This window comes from Giraffa tippelskirchi, chromosome 2 (genome assembly GCF_054371585.1).
Source record: "Giraffa tippelskirchi isolate mGirTip1 chromosome 2, T2T-mGirTip1v1.2.pri, whole genome shotgun sequence".
Lineage (NCBI taxonomy): Eukaryota > Metazoa > Chordata > Mammalia > Artiodactyla > Giraffidae > Giraffa > Giraffa tippelskirchi.
The window spans coordinates 49,713,659-49,732,500 of NC_137276.1; the positions used below are offsets into that span (position 1 = coordinate 49,713,659).

At 47.3% G+C, this 18,842-nt stretch overlaps 1 protein-coding gene and 1 long non-coding RNA gene across 10 annotated transcripts in view; one reads left to right on the plus strand and one right to left on the minus strand.

Annotated features, from left to right (window-relative positions):
• DRGX (dorsal root ganglia homeobox) overlaps positions 1-18,842 on the plus strand; it is a 50,482-nt gene that overhangs the window by 13,838 nt on the left and 17,802 nt on the right. The gene's annotated exons all lie outside the window — the stretch shown is intronic.
• LOC145534197 (uncharacterized) lies at positions 11,037-14,018 on the minus strand. The gene is made up of 3 exons (XR_014074331.1): positions 13,930-14,018; positions 12,692-13,497; positions 11,037-11,574 (listed from the first exon to the last, which is right to left on the minus strand). It is a non-coding gene; the product is annotated as an uncharacterized LOC145534197 (long non-coding RNA).

Sequence of the window (18,842 nt, forward strand, 5' to 3'; positions counted from 1 at the left end):
ACAGAGGAACAATCCTGTGTCATCTGTTGAATCATCTCTGCTTCGGTGAGGGCCAGCTCAGCTCCTGGGAGTGACTATCTATTTTATAAACATTCTCTGCTTGCTCCATTCCAGCCTCATGAGTTGAAGGTGAATCCCACATCTCTTTGCTGGGACAGCCTTTGGGGGATCTGTGGCAAGCTGAGGCCCTGGTGGAGGCCTGTGGTGGCCGAAGGAGGGGAGAGAGGCCCAGACTGCTGGCAGGGAGCAGGGAAGAGTGCCTGCCTGTAACTGAGAGGCCGAAGGCAGTGGTGAGAGGGGGTCACAGGACAGAGCAGGAGGAGGCAGGGCTGGGGGGAGGGGCAGGCAAACCTGTCATCCTCCTCTTCTTCCTCTACTTGTAGGTACTCCCCCCAACCCCAGTACACCCTTGGGGCCTGCCCTGAACTTGCCTTGCTGGAAACAGAGTTTCCTTTGATGGAGGGGAATGCTTGGGGTGTGTAGGACTCTGCAGAGGTGATGGGAATCACAGTGTGCACACCAAACCAGGGCACATCCTTGTGCCTTGTGGTGACATTTGCTTGGGAAACCTGGACATCCTCACTGGAAGGCCTTCCTGGCTACAGTCAGGGACATGAGGTGTGCTGGGGCGGGCGACACATTCCATGTTTACAGAGCGAGGCAGGCAGTGAGCGAAGTGAGTATATGAGGCTTTGCCTTCGCTCCCGCAGATACAAATGAGCTCTTGATCACTTGAAACACGCAACCTTCTCAGTCTGTGCATTTTTCTCCCACTTTTGAGCAGGGGGTGGGGAAAAGGCACGCTTCTCTAACATCAGCAGTTATGCAAGGATCATGCTAAGGGGCACCTTGAGATTCAGCAGAACTGGGCGGGGGTGGGGGGTGGGCTGGGGAGCATTTGCCCACTCAAATGTCAACTGCCATTCAAGTCAGCCCCTGGTAGGCAAATGGATATATGGAACCAACATTGCCAGAACTACTGAAATTTCAGGAGAAGCTGGAAATCCAGATTTTTGTTTAGAATAATCCCATCTTTTAAATGTGGCTTCCAATTCTTTGGGCCAAATGGGCACATCCTTGGTGAGACCAGCCTGTGGCCTGCCTTTCTGTGGGGGACACTTTTACTCCACCCCTCCCATCTCTGCTTTCTGTGTTCTTCACCCTATAGTCACAACTCCTCCTCAGTCCTGTCCTCCCCGGCAAAGTTCCCCTCTTGCTGCTCATCCTTCCCCCTTACCCACCATGGCCCTTACTATCTGGTCTTTCTGAGCAGCTGGCTTGTTAATCTCTGCAAGCTAAGTCATGTTGGAAAGGCACAGAAGAGAGTGATTATTGAAAACCTTTTCTGTGCTATGCCTGATGGTGGGTGTTGTTGTTAAGTTGCCAAGTCATGTTCAACTCTTCTCAACCCCATGGACTGCATGCCAGGCTTCTCTGTCTCTCACTATCTCCCAGAGTTTACCCAAGTTCATATCCAATGAATTGGTGATACCATCCAACCACCTCATTCTCTGTCACCCTTTTTTCCTGCTTTCAATCTTTCCCACCATCAGGGTCTTTTCCAATCAGTCAGCTGTTCGAATCAGGTGGCCAGAGTACTGGAGCTTCAGCTTCAGCATCAGTCCTTCCAAAGAGTATTCAGGATTGATTTCCTTTAAGATTGACTGGTTTGATCTCCTTGCTGTCCAAGGGACACTCAAGAGTCTTCTCCAACACCACGGTTCAAAAGCATCAATTTTGCCGTGCTCTTTCTCTTTTCTTCTTTCTTTCTTCTTTCTGGAGGAGGGAATGGCAAACCACACCAGTATTCTAGCTGTGACAACCCCGTGAACTGTTTAAAACCGTCTCACATTTGGTCCCATTTAATTCTCACATAGGGTAGTGGAGTCAGTGATGTATCGGGGAGGCTCTAGAGCTGCACCATAGGTCAGTAGGGCTGGGATGGCTCTGAGATAACAGCTAGCATTAGCTGGGGTACTTTTGCATTCTAAAAGTGCCTGACCCTGTGAGGTGGCATTGTCGGCAGTGGGGTTTTTTGAGCTTGACGTCTCCACCAAGTCAGCTGATCAGCACAGCCTTGCTCCAGTCCAGGTGGGCTCGGCCGCCCCTGGAGATGTGCTTGGCAGACTTGCTTCTGCCTCAGGACCTGGGGTAACAAGTATGTACCTGAAAGTCAGGTTCTGGATGCCCTGGGGTTCAACACTTGATTGTTTTGTGGAACGTTTGTTCAGTGGTTTGAGGACTATGACCTGTAGACTCTTACAGCCAATGTCTCTTATCGGGATTCCTCGAGCTACAGAAGTTAAGTGCATGGCCCAGTCTGGACCCAAGAGAGAAGCAATCCCAATTTTCTAGGCCTGGCTCAGTGCCAGGACCTCTGGGCTGTCAACCAGCCTCCGTCTCCCGAGTTCACCCGCACAAGTGGCTGGGCAGCCAGGTGCTGGCAAAGCTGGTGCCCTGAACTCTGCTTCTCAGGGGCTTCTGGCCAACAAGAGGGCGCCCTAATGTTGGGAGCTTGATGCATGTGGGTGCTAGAAGGTATATATCTGGGCTTCCATACCCATCCCTCTTTTCATAAACAAGAAATTGAGGTTCCAGGAAGGAAAACCACTTGCTCACATGTCATTTATATCAGCAAGGTCTCCCCTTTCAGATCAGGGCTGATCTCCACAGGTCCTGATGTGCTCATTCCTCCAGACACGATTTATTCATTCATTCCTTTGGGTGGACACCTGCTTGTAGGGGCTTTGGACTCCCCACCTCTTCTCCCTGGCAAGTGAGAGCAGCTATGAGTCCACTGGGTATGAGCCCTGGTGGGGGAGTCTGGACTCACGCAGAGACCAGGACGACTGTCAGCTGAGCACCACAGCCCTTCCAGCTCAGAGATCCTAACCCACTCCTCCAGGCCTGAGGCAACTTGCAAATGACCCACAGGAAAAGAATCAAAGGGAATTTCAGCTTCTGGACTCAGACCAGTGCTTGTGTCTCCTTCCCCAGACTTTGTGGTCCTGGTGGGATCATATAGCCCTGGACTAAAGACAGCACTGTGCTGATCCTGCTCTGAATGGCACTCTTGATGTCACTCGCAAGACTCCAGACCTGAGACTCCAGACCAGGGCCTGAGGATCCAAGCCAAGGAAGCACTAGTGCCCGGCCTAAGTGTGAGGGGAATGCGGGCTCCCAGTGCCTGGGCAGGATCAATTCCCTGGAGGCACATGGAGCCCCCACCCCCACCCCCCCGGCCAGTGGTCCTAGAGCTGACTACTTGCAGAGCATTCTCTATAAGTTGAGGGACTCTGAGTCAGGAGTCCTGGTCCTCTGATTCTAGGTGTTGCTGTGACAGATGTGAAGTCTTCACCTGGGGAACACTGAGAGAGCCTCCAGGAGTGTTTGTGGGGGAGCTTAGATGTTGGCAAGGTACAGGGTGCTGAGTTGCTTTCGGTGTTGGTCCTTGAAGTCCTTAGGTCTTTAAGCAATTGTTGAACTCACTTTCCTGGAAACACTGGCTTTGAATGTGCTCTGAGAACAATAGCATTCTTGGAATATTGGCTATCTCCTCCTGGGGTGGATGTCACTGGAGGAGAAAAAGGCAAGCAAGAGTGGATCCAGAGTGCTAGTTACAGAGGGACTGTGCTAGGTGGGGGTGCTAGAGCACAGAGCTGTAGGGTGTCCCCAAGCCCTGCCTCCAACATGAATGGGTGGACTGGCTGAGTGCTGGCAGCTCCTTGACTGTGAGCTAGCACATGCTGGTGTATCTAGACTCTGCTTTTAAATTTTTGTTAAGGGGGAATGTGGTCCAGAAAAGATGAAGGGGAACAGGTCTCCCAGCTGCTTTGCAGAGCTTTAGTACCCAGACTGAGAAGTCAGTAGCAGAAAACACTGGATTATGGTTTTCTTAGGAAATTAGAGGCCCTAATTTTCATTGCATGGAGAGACCTGTTGAGGGTAGGGTCCTGGGGTTCAGAAGCAGCTGGAGAGCTGGGAAAACCAAGATGAAGCTGGAAAGGACCCCTGGCTTTGGAAAATCTGCACAACTCAGAACTGGCACAGCACACACTGGGCTGGCTTGGTAGACCTGCCTCAGGTCAGGGGCTGAGGGCAGAGACCTCCTGGAGTCCTGCCTCTGCCACATCCTGGGCTGGGTGACTCTGCTCTGCTGCCAGGCCCCAGGAGGCTGGGGGAAGGCTCTGAGGTTGGAGCACTGGGGACACCCATTCAGCAGGTTCAGTGTTGGAGTATGTAGAGGGGATTTTCAAGGAGGGATGTATCTAGACGAGTCAGCAAGGCTGCTCAAGCAATTAGGAGCCTAGGAAGCATGAGAGGTAGGGTTGGTTCCCTTGAAGGACAGGAGATTATGAACCCTCTGGGTGGGCTGGTTAAACAGAGAGCCTATAGGTGTAGGTATAGCAGACTAGCCTGTAGTCTATGCTGGGCAGGCTCCTGGATGGGCATTGGGCTGAGTCCAACAGAGGGGCCAGGAAACTGTCCACTGGTGACAGAACCAGGTAGTTGAAAACCACTCACTTGTGGAAGCTTCCTCCCTTAATTATCAAGCAGCCTATTAGCCCAGTAGCTTTAAGCAAGGGCTCTGGGTGGCCTGCCTGGTGAGAATCCTCTTGCTTCCATTCTTTAGCCATGTTAATCTTTTAATTTTTATTGAAGTTTATTTATTTATTCTAATTAATTGATTTATTTGTCTGAATTGGCTCTTAGTTTCGGCACATAGGCTCCCTAGTCGTGGCTCGTGGGCTTAGTCGCTGTGCGACATGTGAGATCTTAAGTTTCCCAACCAGGGATCAAACCTGTGTCCCCTGCTTTGGAAGGTGGATTCTTAACTACTGGCCCACCCGGGAAGTCCCTAGCCATGTACATCTGGAGTAAAGTACTGGGAATCTCTACCTCTGCTTCCTCATCTGTAAATTTGGGGATCTTGACATTATAGGACTGAATTTATAGGAATAAATGAGGGGAGCATGAGTTAGAATATCTGAGGCTCTTAGACCAGTGGGAAGTGTGAGTTAACACTATCATTATTAACTAGATTCCTCTATTCTCATTTCCAAGTCACTTGGTCCCACTCATATTCCTAAGACCCAATAAAACGTCTTTTCTTCCAAGCCTCTCCTATTTCTCTGAACTTTGTCACTGCTGTGCAGACATGTTAAGTCACTTCAGTCCTGTCTGCTTCTTTGTGACCCTATGGATTATAGCCTGCCAGGCTCCTTTGTCCATGGAATTCCAGGTAAGAATACTGGAGTGGGTTGCCATGCCCTCCTCCAGGGGATCTTCCCGACCCAGGGTTCAAACCCGCTCGTCTCTTGTGTCTCCTGCATTGGCAGGTGGGTTCTTTACCACTAGTGCCACATGGGAAGCCCTTATCTCTGCTCACACTCATCTATTTCCTATAACCCTCCATTGTTCTGATTTTTGGCAGTGATGGTGGCTCCTTCCCATCCCTGTTAAGATTTGCTGGTCAGGGCACTCATTCCCTCCCTGGGGTTTCATGCAGCCAGTGATGTGCTTTGTACTCCGGGGTGGTCAGAGAGGGCCCACCCCGGCCGGGCAGGCAGTCAGTGTATTTCTGTGTTGGATGTCCCACGGAAACTGGAAAAGAAAAAGGCAGCAGGACCCTACCCCATGACGCCAGGGTTTGTGTGACAATAATGAGTATCCAGAGAAAAAGCCTTTGTAACACAAAGAGTTTTCCTGCACTGTCTTAATGGCCAGCGTCGTGTTCACAATTCATTAATGCAGAGGAGGTTATTAATGGCCGAGGGAAGTGCTTGGGTTTGTTCCGGGGAAGTGCTGGCCGCAGGACGGGCCACAGTCAGTGGAGGCCCTCTCCCTGGTGTACTTAGCCTAGCTGTATCTAACTTGTGATTCGGAGAGCTGGGTGTGAGGTCGAAACTCCTTACAGCTGCCAGGGGAGAGCTTTCATAACAGCTGTGGAGCCACTCTCCCCGGCTAGGCGGGGCGTCACAGCTGACCGTCCTCAACAAGACGGGGACAGGAGCGAGGATGGGCAGCCTGCGAGGCAAGGCAGGCCTGGGGGGACTCTCAGTGTCTTCTATGGACCCCTGGAGTCAGGTCTAAGCTGAGAGAACCGCAGCAGAGCTGAGGAAGGAGGTCTGACCTCCTCTTACGTTCCCCTCTCCACCTGCCCCAGGTGAGGCCTTGGTCCCACGTGAGGCCTAGGTGGGGAGGAGCCCAGAGGCAGCCAGACCTGGTCCCAACTCTGTAGCCTAGCTCCATTCCTCCAGGTCCCTCCAGATGAGGGTGTTCTGACATGCAGTGGGTGCTCAGTTGATGCTGCAATCAGAGTAGCCGTCCTGAGCCTGCATCACATGTGTGAGGATGAGGAGAGAGGCGAGAGGCGAGGGGCAGGGCATCCAGTGCTGTGAAAGGGTCTGGCCACATCCTTCCTGGAAAAAAAGCCCCATAGCTACCCCAGAATGTGCCCTTTCGACTTGGCCCTTGGGCTTCCAAGCCAAGGTAAAGCGTCCAGAGTCTGAGACTGGGAGGGCTTTACCGGCCAATAAGTGTTTCCCCGTCAGGGTTAAACACAGAGCTGGAGGCAGCCTTTTCCTCTTTCAAGCCCCTGGAAACGTTTTCCCCCTAATTCTCTTAATCACTTTTTCCTCTGTATTGTGATTTTTAGGCAATTAAAATTATTTTGTTATGAACTATGATAATCAGGAAAATTCAGAAAATATGCATTTAGAACTTACTGAATAATTTTAAGCACTCATGTGCCACCCTTCTTTTGGAACTCTGCCTGTACCCTAGAAGCCCCCGAATCCCCATGCCCCATTCTTCTCATGTCACTTTTCTTCCCCCTAAAAGAAACCATTATGCTGACTGTAATGGTAATGCAGTTTTGCCAACCACCTGAGTAGGCATTCTGAAATGCTACTGTCTAGTCTGAACTTTTTTGAACAGTACATGTATATACATATAAATAGAATCATGTAGGATGTGTTTTTCATGCCTCGTTCCTTTGACTCGGCATATGTGGGAGATTTATCAGTGTAATTAGGTTTACTTGTCAATTTTTAATGATATACTCTGTTCATGATCAGATCATCTGTAGATAATGACAAGAATATGTCTCTCCCTTTCCAGTCCTTATACAGTCATCCCTGGGTATCCACGGGGATTGGTTCCAGGGTGACCTTCCCCACCTGCCTTACTGAAACACGCCCATCCTTGAGTCCCTTATAGAAAATGTAGTAATATAATGAGTATAATGTAAAAGTTGGTCCTTTATATCTGAGGGTTTCACATCTCTGTATTCAACCAATTAGTGGATTGATTTCAATTGGTTGGTTGAATCTGAGGATGTAAAACCTGGGGATACAGAAGGGCAGACTGCACTTATTTCTCTTTTTCTTGTCTAGCTATGCTGGCCAGAACCTCTAGTACAGTATTGAATAGAAGTGGTGATAATAGGCATCCTTACCTTGTTCTTTTTTTCAGTAACAGCTTTATCGAAATACAATTCACATACCATGCAATGCATCCATTAAAATGAACAACTCAGTGATTTTTTGTATAGACAAGAGTTGTGAAACCATCATACAATCGACTTTAGAAAATTTTCATCACCCCAGACCTATTAGCAGTCAGTCACCGTTTCCCCCAACCCTCCCTGCCCCATGTTACCACTAATATTTCTGTCTCTACATATTGTGGATATTCTGTTATTGCCACTGTGGATATTTCACTGAGTGGAATCATATCATACAATATCTGGTCTTTGTGACTGATCCTGGCTTTATACCTTTATTCTTGATCTCAGGAGAAAGCTCTCACAACCTCACGAAGTTTTCACCATCATGTTTGCCGTCTGCCTTTTTATTTTTAACATACAGTTTATCAAGTAAAGGTATTTTTCTCTTGCCCTAGTTTTCTAAGAATTTTATTTTAATTATTATTTAAAAAATCATGAATATGAAGGGATGTTGAATTTCATGGAATACTTTTTCCTGGTGCTGTTGAGACAACCGCAAGGTTTTTCTTTCTCAAATATTAATACAGTAAATTACATTGGTTGATTGTTTAATGTTAAACCAATTGTGCATTCCTGGAATTAACCCAAATTAGAGGTGAAATGTTATCCTTTTTATACAGATAGACTGGCTGATATTTTGTTTAGGGCTTTTTTGTCTATGATCATGAATAAATTGGCTCGTAATTTTTTTCCCTGATAACCTCTATTCCGAGTTTCAGTACTGTTTTACTTTACCCCCAACTTAGTATAATAAAAGCAGCAGCAGGACTGCGCAGCTGTTTTATTGTCTCTCCCAATTCCAAGGACGGGCTGGGCTCAGCTGGGTGGTTCTGTTGCTGTTTTTGCCTAGAGTGTCTCATGAGGTTGCAGTCAGATGGTGGCTAGGGCTGATACATACAGGATGGCAACACCTCTGTGTCTGGTGCCCTGGCAGGGATGCTGAGAGTGCCCTGTCTTTCTCTCTCTCTCTCTTTGGTGGGAGTTGGATGGTGGTTGGATTCTGAGATTATAAAAGCAGAAGATGCCAGGACTTGTTAAGACTTATATTCAGAACAGGCACAGTGTTACTTCTGCTGAATTCTATTGATGGAAGCTCAGATGAAAGTGGAGGGAATTGCACACAGGTGTGAACACTGGGAGCATGGTTCATTGAAGGCCCTCTTTGGAGACTGACTGCACAGGTATTGAGGATACTCTGGCCTTGTGACATGAGCTGGGTTTAAACACATATTTATTTATTTATTTGGCCTCACCAGGTTTTAGTTGCAGCATGTGGGAATTTAGTTGTGGCATGTGGGATCTAGTTCTCTGACCAGGAATCAAATCTGGGCCCCTTGCTTTGGGAGTGTGGAGTCTTAGCCAGTGGACCACCAGGGAATTCCTGAGATGTTTGTTTTTGAACTCACCTAACTTCCCAGTCCTGGCTATAAGTGCTTTAAGGGCACTGTCTTTATCTGACTCACCTCTAGATCCTTCCAAGGCATTCACCTCTGCCCTTAACATAGAGGCTGGTGCAGAGTAGAAGGTAGTGAAGTCTGACTAGGGCAGAGGATCCCACTTCCTGCAGAGTTCACTACTCAATGGGAGAGCCTCCCAGCCTAAGGTCCACAGTGTGTGCAGCTTCAGGAAAGCAGCACAGACTTGCAGGACCCCTGGCTTATTTCTGAAGGTTCAGGTGTTGGGGAAACAGGGCACCCGAGGGCTAGAACATGATCTGTCCTCATGGGGGATGTGGTTGGGTCAGCCCTAGCTCCTCTCCCTAGCCCATGTCAGGAAGACAGAGGTGGAGAACGCCAGCACTTAACATTGGGAAGGAATCTCCTTGATGAGTATGTTACCACAACTTCTCCAGGATACAGTGGGAGAAACTGAGGCTCAGAGGTGGATAGGACTGCCCAAGGTCACATAGTGTGTCTGCCAGAGGTAAGACAAGCCAGGGACCCAAGTGTCCCATTGTCCAGTTCCCCACACCCCATATTGATTCTGTTCCTTTTACAGGCCCCTGCTGTCATTCTCTGGCTTTAAAAACTGCAACTCACTTTCCAGAAGCCATTTCCTATGGGTGCTGATGGGTTTGCCCTTCCTGCTAATCAATGGGGCCCTGGAGTGCAGGGCTGAGCAGAGGGCTCCTGGCTTATGGCCAGAGGCAGCAGGGTGGGGGCAGGCTGCCCATTCTAGGGGCTGCTGGAAGGAGGGAGGGTGGCACTCACTGGCATCAGATCACCTACAGTGTGTGTCCCTGTTGCTCCCCTGCTGAGCAGGGTTCTTGGATCTGGGTGCTGTCATCATTTGCTTGCCCCCTCAAAGGCATCCAAGCAGAAATGAGACATCAATGCTGGCCCCAGACTGGGTCACAGCACAAGGAATGGTTGGTTGAGCTGACTCCCATCAGGGAGCATTTGCTGAGTAAATAAACAGATGTCGGGACAATGCATGCATATGTGGGATTGACGGGAAGGGATTTAGTGTCTACTTCCTCAGGGTAAGGGCTTCCCTTGTAGCTCAGTTGGTAAAGAATCTGCATGCAATGCAGGAGACCCGGGTTCGATTCCTGGGTCAGGAAGATCCCCTGGAGAAGGAAATGGCTACCCACTCCAGTATTCTTACCTGGAGAATCCCATGGATAGAGGAGCCTGGCAGGCTACAGTTCATGGGGTCGCAAGAGTCAGACACAACTTAGCAACTAAACCACCCCAGGGTAACCTGCCAAATGAACCTGGGGATTTTGGCATTAATCAGGTTGGGTAGCTTTGTGGTGACCATAGTTTTTCTTTTCATGGGGTATTGAGGAAGATTAGGACCTGGGAGATGGCAACTTTGAGGAATCAAAATATGCTCCCTAGGTCGGGAAAGACAGACTTCCCCTTCCTTCCTCCCTCCCCCAAATATAATCGAGTGCTTTGTATCCAGAATGAACATTTTAGCTCTAGAATCAGGGCTGTGGGGTGAGGATAGGTGAAGGCTCTTACCCTGCAAGTTTGGGAGGTGAGGTGGGTACACAAATAAACACAACTCCTGTTAAAGAGGCAATAAAAACCGTAACACAGAGATGGGAGAAAGCACTTTGGGAGTTCTGTGATAGAAGTCACCTGGAAATGAATTGGACTCTGTTGTATATTTGATTATTGGTGAACGCACTTAGCCACGGTGTTGAAAAATCTCTGTTTAAATATTATAGGTGTCTGCCAACACTGTTACCCCCACACTCCTTGCAAACTGTAAGGAACTGGTATTAGGAATCACAGAACATGTTTATTCTCCTTTGCTATGAAGCAAAAAAGAAATGAACTATATGTATATGAAAAGTTTCATAAATCCACTTACACACTTACTTGCTCAATATTCTTACTGTTAACATGAACATTTAGCAAAAAGTCGGTGTGCAAGAGCTCTGCTTGTAACCAAAATTGTCATTCTTGTGCCTTTATATGATGAAAATGTGTTATTGGCAGAGATGAGACAGAACTAACTTAATTTTTCCTGTCAGTCTCTGTAGTAGATCAATTAAACTGCCGAGGAGATCAAATACTTCAGACTGTATTTATTACATTAAGTATTTATGTTCAGGCCAAGCCTTTAAAACATGATGTCATATAGGAATGTAGGCCGATTAAATCAATTCAGCAGAATCTGCTGTAACTTAATGGAAATCTAATTGTGCGTTTTAATTTAGTGTCCAGGAGGTAGTAAGTTCTCCAAACAAAATAATTTTCAGTGTGCATTTGGGGAGCAGGAGGCTCTTGCACAGGCTTGGGTGATGGCACTTGTGGTAGGTGAGAGGGAAGAAGTCCTGGCCCTGTAGGGGCTTTGCTGGCTGGCGGGTTGGGTTGCATCCCATGCAAGGGATCAGTGACTTTGATCCCCACCAAACAGGAAATCGATGAAATGTTCCTGGTGGGTCCTCCACAGCCAGTCCTCAGCTCCATGTTTGCCAGTCAATAGCTCCAGTGCAGACTGAGGCCATTAGCAGTCATGGAGTCTCAGCTGGGTGCTGAGGATGCCGTTCTTACTCCTTAGAAACCTCAGTGGAACTCTTTTCTAAAGGAGAGCATCTCTCTCATCATCTGAATGAAAGGAGATGGGAAATCACGAGTCACGAGAAAGACACACTTATTGTGAGAGTAATACTCGGTCAGTTTAAAAAAAGCGGAAAATACAACAAAACACAAAGAATAATACAAAGCTTATCTTAGCATCCAGAATCAACCACAATGAATATTTGTTGTTGGTACATTTGTTTTCTTTCCATTTATAAATATGTATCTCCAATAAGTTTATGTATTTTAAAACTCATTTAGAATTAAAAAATTAATCAAATGTTTAAATTTATAAATATTTTCTATTTCTAAATAGTATTATGTACTATACATACCTGTGACCTTATATTGATATGGTATATGGCTGCACATGTGCATATACACATATGTATGTATTGTGTATGTACAGATATGTGTATATATATACACACACACACAAATAGGATAATTTTGACTTACTGTTTTTTAATCTACTTTTAAAATTTAATATTTTACCATTACTATATTTTTGCACCAAATATCCTCTTACAATATAATTTTGTCATAGCTTCAGTGCATTCAATATGGTGATTATAACTTATTCAGTCAGTTCTCTAGAATTGGGTGGTTAGTTTCTTCATAATTTTTTGTTGCTATCTGCCACATGGGAATGACTTCCTTTGTAACTAATTTAATTTTTAGACCACTCATGATTTTAGTTTTTTGACAGATAAAAAACAAAAGAAAACTAGAGCCCCAAGTATGGAAATCCAGACATTAAAAGATAAGACTTTTAAAGTTTGTTTGCTTACTCCTCAAGATTCTATTGGCAGAATAAATTATTCTACTTTTCGATCTGATGGAAATGGGCTCATCAAGGAAGCCACACAGCTGTGAAAACAGTGTAGGGACTGTGTGTAAGGCAGGGTGAAGGATGCTCACAGCACAGCCACGCATCTCGAGGAGGATCACACTGTTCATTCTGTGTGTCCTCTCGGGGATGCTCAGAGCAAGTCTAGTTCTTTGCTGGTCACTGAATTGAACTGGTAACTAGAACAACCTGTGCATTGTAACTTACTCTTGCCCTTTATTTTGTATGTGGTCATGGAAATAATAATTATTGGAGGACTTAGTAGTAGGTGCTTTATAGAGGTAGATATATTACCTCTTCTTATAGATGAGGAAGCTGGAGCTTGGAAAGACAGTGTGACGTCCCATGACCAGTTTACGGTGGAACTAGGAGTCAAACTTCAAAGCCCATTTCCTCCTCCTCTGCAGGCAGCATCTGGCTTTCAGACCCCAGAGGTGTTCTGTCACTATTCTCATTTTATAGGATGTTGATAATTATGACTTGGTTTTGGCGTAGATATTTGCTAAAGTATCTGCTACCACCCTGACATAGTAAAGAGGAGGACAGTCTCTTTCATGGCTGACTCCGCGTCACCCCATCACTAGGAGACAACAGACTTCGTGTGGTTTTCAAAGCCCTTTTTTCAAACATCGTCTCTTGCGGTGGTTCCTGTGGCCAGGGACTGACAGCTTCAGGCCATTCTAAAGCTTGCCACTTTGCTTGCCTTGTACTAAATGGCTCCAGGTTGCTGTGCATATTGAACTTTTTGGCTGTTTTATAAATTTTTTGTCTTTTACCTCAGTATTACCCATCAACGTTTCTGCTATTAGCAGTATCATTGCTTTCTAGCTTGTGGCAGCCTTGTAAGACAGAAAAGTTATGTTAGCCGTGCATTTGGAAGTCTTTAAGTATGTGATGAGGGCTTTGAGCCTACTTTTTGTGGGCAAAATGCTTGTGTTTTGGAGTCTGGGTTTTCACTTGGTAAACATGGGTTCATCTGCTGCCTTGAGCATTCCAAAGGGTGCATTCATATTTTGCTATTTCTGTTGTCAACAGTGCTCCAGGTTGTTAAATTTGTTCAGGCAGGAGGCACATGGAGAAATCTCGTATTGTTGTTAGTACTGTGAAATCATGGAGAAATCAAGAGTTAGGTCTAAAAGGATCCTATTTGTAGAAATCATTTTTTCCCCCATGTTAAAAACTGGTTATGGGAATTAAGGGAGATGCTGGGTTTTGGACAATTTAAGTTCAATTGAAATTAGTTGAAATTCTGAAAGCATGTTTAAGTTGGAAGGAAGACTTAGCTTTATAATTCACATCCCATTCTAAAACCACTCATTTTTTGTTGAAATGGATTTAAAAATGTATCTGTTAGCCCATAGTGTGCATGAGGAGTCTCTACAACATTCTGTCTAGGGGACTTCAGTGTCCCATGACCAGAAACCCATCACCCCCAGAGAGAGACCACCATACACACAAAGAAAAGAAAACCCCTCTTTCTCTCCCTCCATCTACTGCTTCTACTCTACCCTAAACCGGGGCGAGGCAGTTACCTCATATCCACTGTGCCTAAAAGGCCCCCGTTCTTTCACTTTTCACTCCTCCCTACAGCTCCCTCCCTCTGGCCTGATGGTCTGACTGTGACTTTACCCTCCCTTTTTTCTGCAGGTTCTGCCTCTGTTAAGGCAACTCACAACCGTATGGTGTCACAGTGAACTTACTGTGAAGTCATACTGACCACATGCTCTACTGCTGAGATACATCCCCCTCTGGACAGTTGGATCTTTGGTCACAGATCATAGACTTTACCCATTTCCCTGATAAATATCATTGAATTAGATTTGTTTCTGCGTTTGCCTTTGAGCTTTTCTGTTGTTCAGATGGCCTCTCTTGGTCTTGTCTGTATCTGCCTTCTGTATCGGCATGTCTTCTGTGTTCTCATCCAGGGAGGGCAGGGCAGAGCAGAGAGGAGGCAATTCCCAGTGGTTCATTTTTTTCATCATTCCTCCATGTGGCTTTCAGACATTTAAGTCTCCACCAAAGAGCACCTCTTGTGGCTCAGCTGGTAAAGACTCTGCCTGCAATGTGGGAGACCTGGGTTTGATCCCTGGATTGGGAAGATCCCCTGGAGAAGGGAAAGGCTATCCACTCTGGTATTCTGGCCTGGAGAATTCCATGGACTATATAGTCCATGGGGTCGCAAAGAGTCAGACAAGACTGAGTGACTTTCACTTCACAAAGAGCATCATGCCCCTTTGATAGACAGTCAGCTGCTGTTCAGACTTGGGGTGTTGTTGAGGAAAGAGGGAGACATCTGTGACAGGCTTCATGCCAAAGACTTTTGTTGGCCTGGGTACATCTCTCAGGGTCTGATGTCCTGCTTTGAAATCCTCACCTGACCGGTACTGTACAGTCAAGGGACAGAGAAAGGACTCAAGGGAGGTATGCATACCTCATGATGCTTCCTCGGCCAGAGATGTGGTGGGTTGGGTGGGTTGAGGATGCTGCTTATGGATCTGTGTGTGGGGGTGGCCTGAGACACACTGGGGGTCCTCACACACTGGAGGAGCAATAAGGAGTCCCAGTCTTGAGCAGTCTTCATCTTCTCGAGGACCTTGACCTCACTTTCCCTCTGCTCTTACAGTTTTGTTTTGAAGAATTTATTTTTAATTATGGTGAAATACACATATGATAAAATTTCTATCTTAACCATGTCTAAGTGTGTAGTTCAGAAGTGTTAAATATGTCCTTATTATTGTACAACCATCATCACCATCCACCTACAAAACTCTGTCATCTTTCCAAACTGAACTACATACTATTACACCTCACTCCTCACTCCCATCCCCTCAGCCTCTGGCAACCACCATTCTACTTCCTGTCTCTATGAATGTGACTATACTAGGTACCTCATACAAAAGGAATCAAACAGAATTTGTGTTTCTTCTGACTGTCCTAGTTCACTTAGTATAATGTCCTCGAGGTTCATCCATGTTGTAGCCCATGTTGGAATTTCCTTTTTTTTTTTTTTAAAGGCTGCAGCAGCAGCATAGTCCTTATAGTTTATCAGCAGAGTCTCCCAGAGTCTTTGGGTTCATCTGGTCCTCAGTTTCCCCATGTCTAGTGTGGGGGATGAAGTAGGCAAGCCACATAGACGCTCTCCCTCCCACAGCCTCCGTTCCATGAATTAACTTATACCTTCCACCTCTGAATCTGGGTTTTGTGGGCCAGGATGTAGTTGTTGGTGACTTTTGTGGGGCCTTGCCTGTTGGAGGTGTGAACTAGCAGTAGACTGTGGATGCAGGAGGTTGTGTCTTGTCCAAGTGGCACTTCTGCATCTTGCAGGTGATGTGCTCATCACTGAGTCACAGCCTAATTAACGCCCTCTCTGATGTTACATCAGAGTAAGGCCTTGCTGGGGATGAGAACCAGCCCGAGACACATATGCTGAGCCTGCCCCTCTAGGGCTTGTCTGACGTGGGGTTGGCTGCCCAGGCCTGGGTCTGGGGACTGTGGCCCCTTGAGGGTCCCCCACAGCCCACAGCCCCAGTCAAGCTCCCCTCAGACCCCCAGCCCCTCGTGGCCCCTCCCCAAATGTGCTGAGGGTGGGGGTCTAATATCAGTCTTCTTTCTTTTGAGCATTCATGTAAAATCAAACTTATGTGTTTAAAAGAAATGCACAGATATTGTAGAAAAATGAGGAAAGTTCTAAGCAGGCACAGAAAGGAAAATCATCAGTATTTCCATTGCCGAGAGGGTTCACTGTGCTCTGTTTTCTGTTCTCTTCCTGCTTAGCTCCCCTCGGGAGGGATTTGGAGGGAAGACTCCCCTGCTGGGTGAGTCCTGGCCCTCGGAGTGGCTCCTGGGCTCAGGGCACAGGCGCTGTTCCCGCCCAAGATCGCAACCCCCAGTCTCAGTGAGGCCGAGACTGCTGTCAGCGTGTGGCTGTCTGTGAGCATGCTGGGAGAAGCAGAACCAGCAGGATGTGGGATTTGAACCCTTTAACTTTTTGTTTGCCTCCTGCTGTCACTGGAAACACGACCAGGCAAAAGCCAGCTAGGGGTGCGGGTGGTGGAATGGGCTCTCAGAGTTCTGTGTGTAAACTGGGCACTTGTGATTCCTCTCACACTCATCTTGCCATCTGCTGCCAGCTGTATTGGCCCCTCCATCAAAATTGAGGCAGGAAGTGATGGCTGCCTCTTAACCTCCTATTACACTTGAGGAGAAGGGGACGACCTGCAGGAGAAGGCCCCCTTCTGTAATAAACTGTGTGGACTTGGGCAATTCCTGGAGCCTTGTTTCTTTACCTGGAATGTGGGGCTGAGTGATGCCCTCCCCTCAGGGTGGCCAGAATGATGACAAGAGACCACAGTGGGTGCTGGTAAGGGTGAGTTTCCCTCTGCTTCTGAGCAGACTTGGAGAGGAAGAGAAAGATGCCCAAATGTGCTTCCAGGGAGAGAAAGGACCCTGACTCCAGTACAGGGAAGCCTGTCCCTGGGAAAGGAGGTTGGGTATGCCCCAGCTGCAGGCATGGTTGATGCTGCTGAGGCTGCTTCCTGAAGGCTGATCCTGCAAGTGGGTGCCAGGCCTGGGTGGCCGTCCCTGTCTCCTTTCTGCCTGCCACAGCTCTTTCTCAAGGGCCTGGCCCGTTCCAGGTGCTGTGCTAAGGGTTGGGGACAGAGCAGTGATTTAGGCCCCCTTGGGGTTGTGTAGGGCAGACAGACAACAAACCAGTCACAAACCATTAAGGATCCACCTACTATTTGTGGCCGGTGCCATGAAGACGTGAACATGAGGTTCTGATGGAGCATATAACCCAGGAACCTGCTTTGGATGGCAGGTCCCAAGGGGCTCCTTGAGGACATGATGGTCAAATGGAGCCCTAAAAAGAGACAAGAGCCCCGAGTCAGAGGTAAGATCTCTTCACTCCCAGGCAGAGCCCAATGAAGGCTCCAAGGTAGAGGAAGGTATGTGTCCTCTCTCCAGACAGAAGGACATAGCTGTTAAGGAGCCAGCCCTCTGCCTAGTGTGAGGTCCAGCTCTGCCACTTGTTATTTCACCTCAGTTCCCTCATCTGCCCTGGTGACTCCTTGACTCCTTGGCTGTCCTCCTCTCCTGCAACCCCTGGCTTTGGTCACTCTGAATACCTGTTGCAGGTGACTTCTGTCCCTATTTCTGTGCCATTGCTCTGGTCTTCTCCCTAGCTGTCATGTTCTCTCCTGAGTGTTCCTGTCCCTGTTTCTTTGACATTGCACTCGGCTATCTACCAAGCGTCACACTCCATTCACTTTTTAAATAGCACTCACCACTGCCTGCCTTCACATGAAGCATGCCTGGACGACACTGTGCCTCTGCACTGGAACTGTGCTCCGTGGTGCCGGGAGTCTTGCTGCCTTATTCCTGCTGAGTGGTCACTAGGGCCAAGAACACTGTCAGGTGGTCATGAGACAGCCATTGGATAAGTGCACAGTTGAGGGTGACCCGTGAAAAGAAAGGTCTCCTCCCAGCCCTGGCCCTGGAGAGGTTCATGCAGTGCTGGCCGGCAGCCCTGGGGCCAGACAATTGTTCCTAAGCCCCATTCCACACATTGAACCTGTACTGAATCCTTTCCAAACCAAGACCTTCAGAATTTTTCAAACTTCAGTTCACGGTGCCCTGAGTGTCCCTTGAACCTCAGGTTAATGTTTCATGCCTCTCTTGGGCTATAAAAAATACCTACAGTTCTGCTCATTAGATGGTTAGGTCCAGGCAACTCAGTAAGTGTTTCTGTCCCAAAAGCTTAGTAGCCATTTGAAAATAACACATGTAAATTGAACAAAAAATAATAGCTTTCTTTTATTCTTAAAGAACTATCATTACTTTCTAATGGGAAGTACATCAGTGGGCTCCTCATGACTCCTCTAAACTTGGAATCACATTGGATGCCATCGCTCCTCACTTTATGTTCCGTGTGGATTGTGTGGTGTTTGTATAATCTGGCTTCACGGAAATATGACATCCTTGAAAGGAGTGCAGCGAGATCTCCCGTTGAAGCCATGATCTGCCTTGTACAGCAGCTTGCATGGCATCTGATAGATATGGCTGGCTTCCCCCTGCCCTTGAAAATTTAAAATATCCCTGCAGGGCCATTTTGAGTTCTTGGGAATGCTTTGGCACATAGTTTGGAGAGTGTGGCATTACTTCACTGGATCCTCATAATGATCCTGTGAAGTGGGGATCATTTCATTTCATAGAAGGAAAAGTCCAGGCTCAGAGAAGTCAAGATACTAATCTAAGGCCACACAGCCGAGACTGGTTGGTTCTCCCTGATGCTCTGGTGGTAATCCCTTGTACTATCAATTGGATCTCTTGAGTTGTGCATCTTTGGGGTCCCGAGCTCTTGTCAGCTCTCCCTAAAGTGTTTGGAAATAAACAGAATCAATCAACCCCTCGCCCCCAACCCTAAGTCTGAGAGACTGAGATGTTG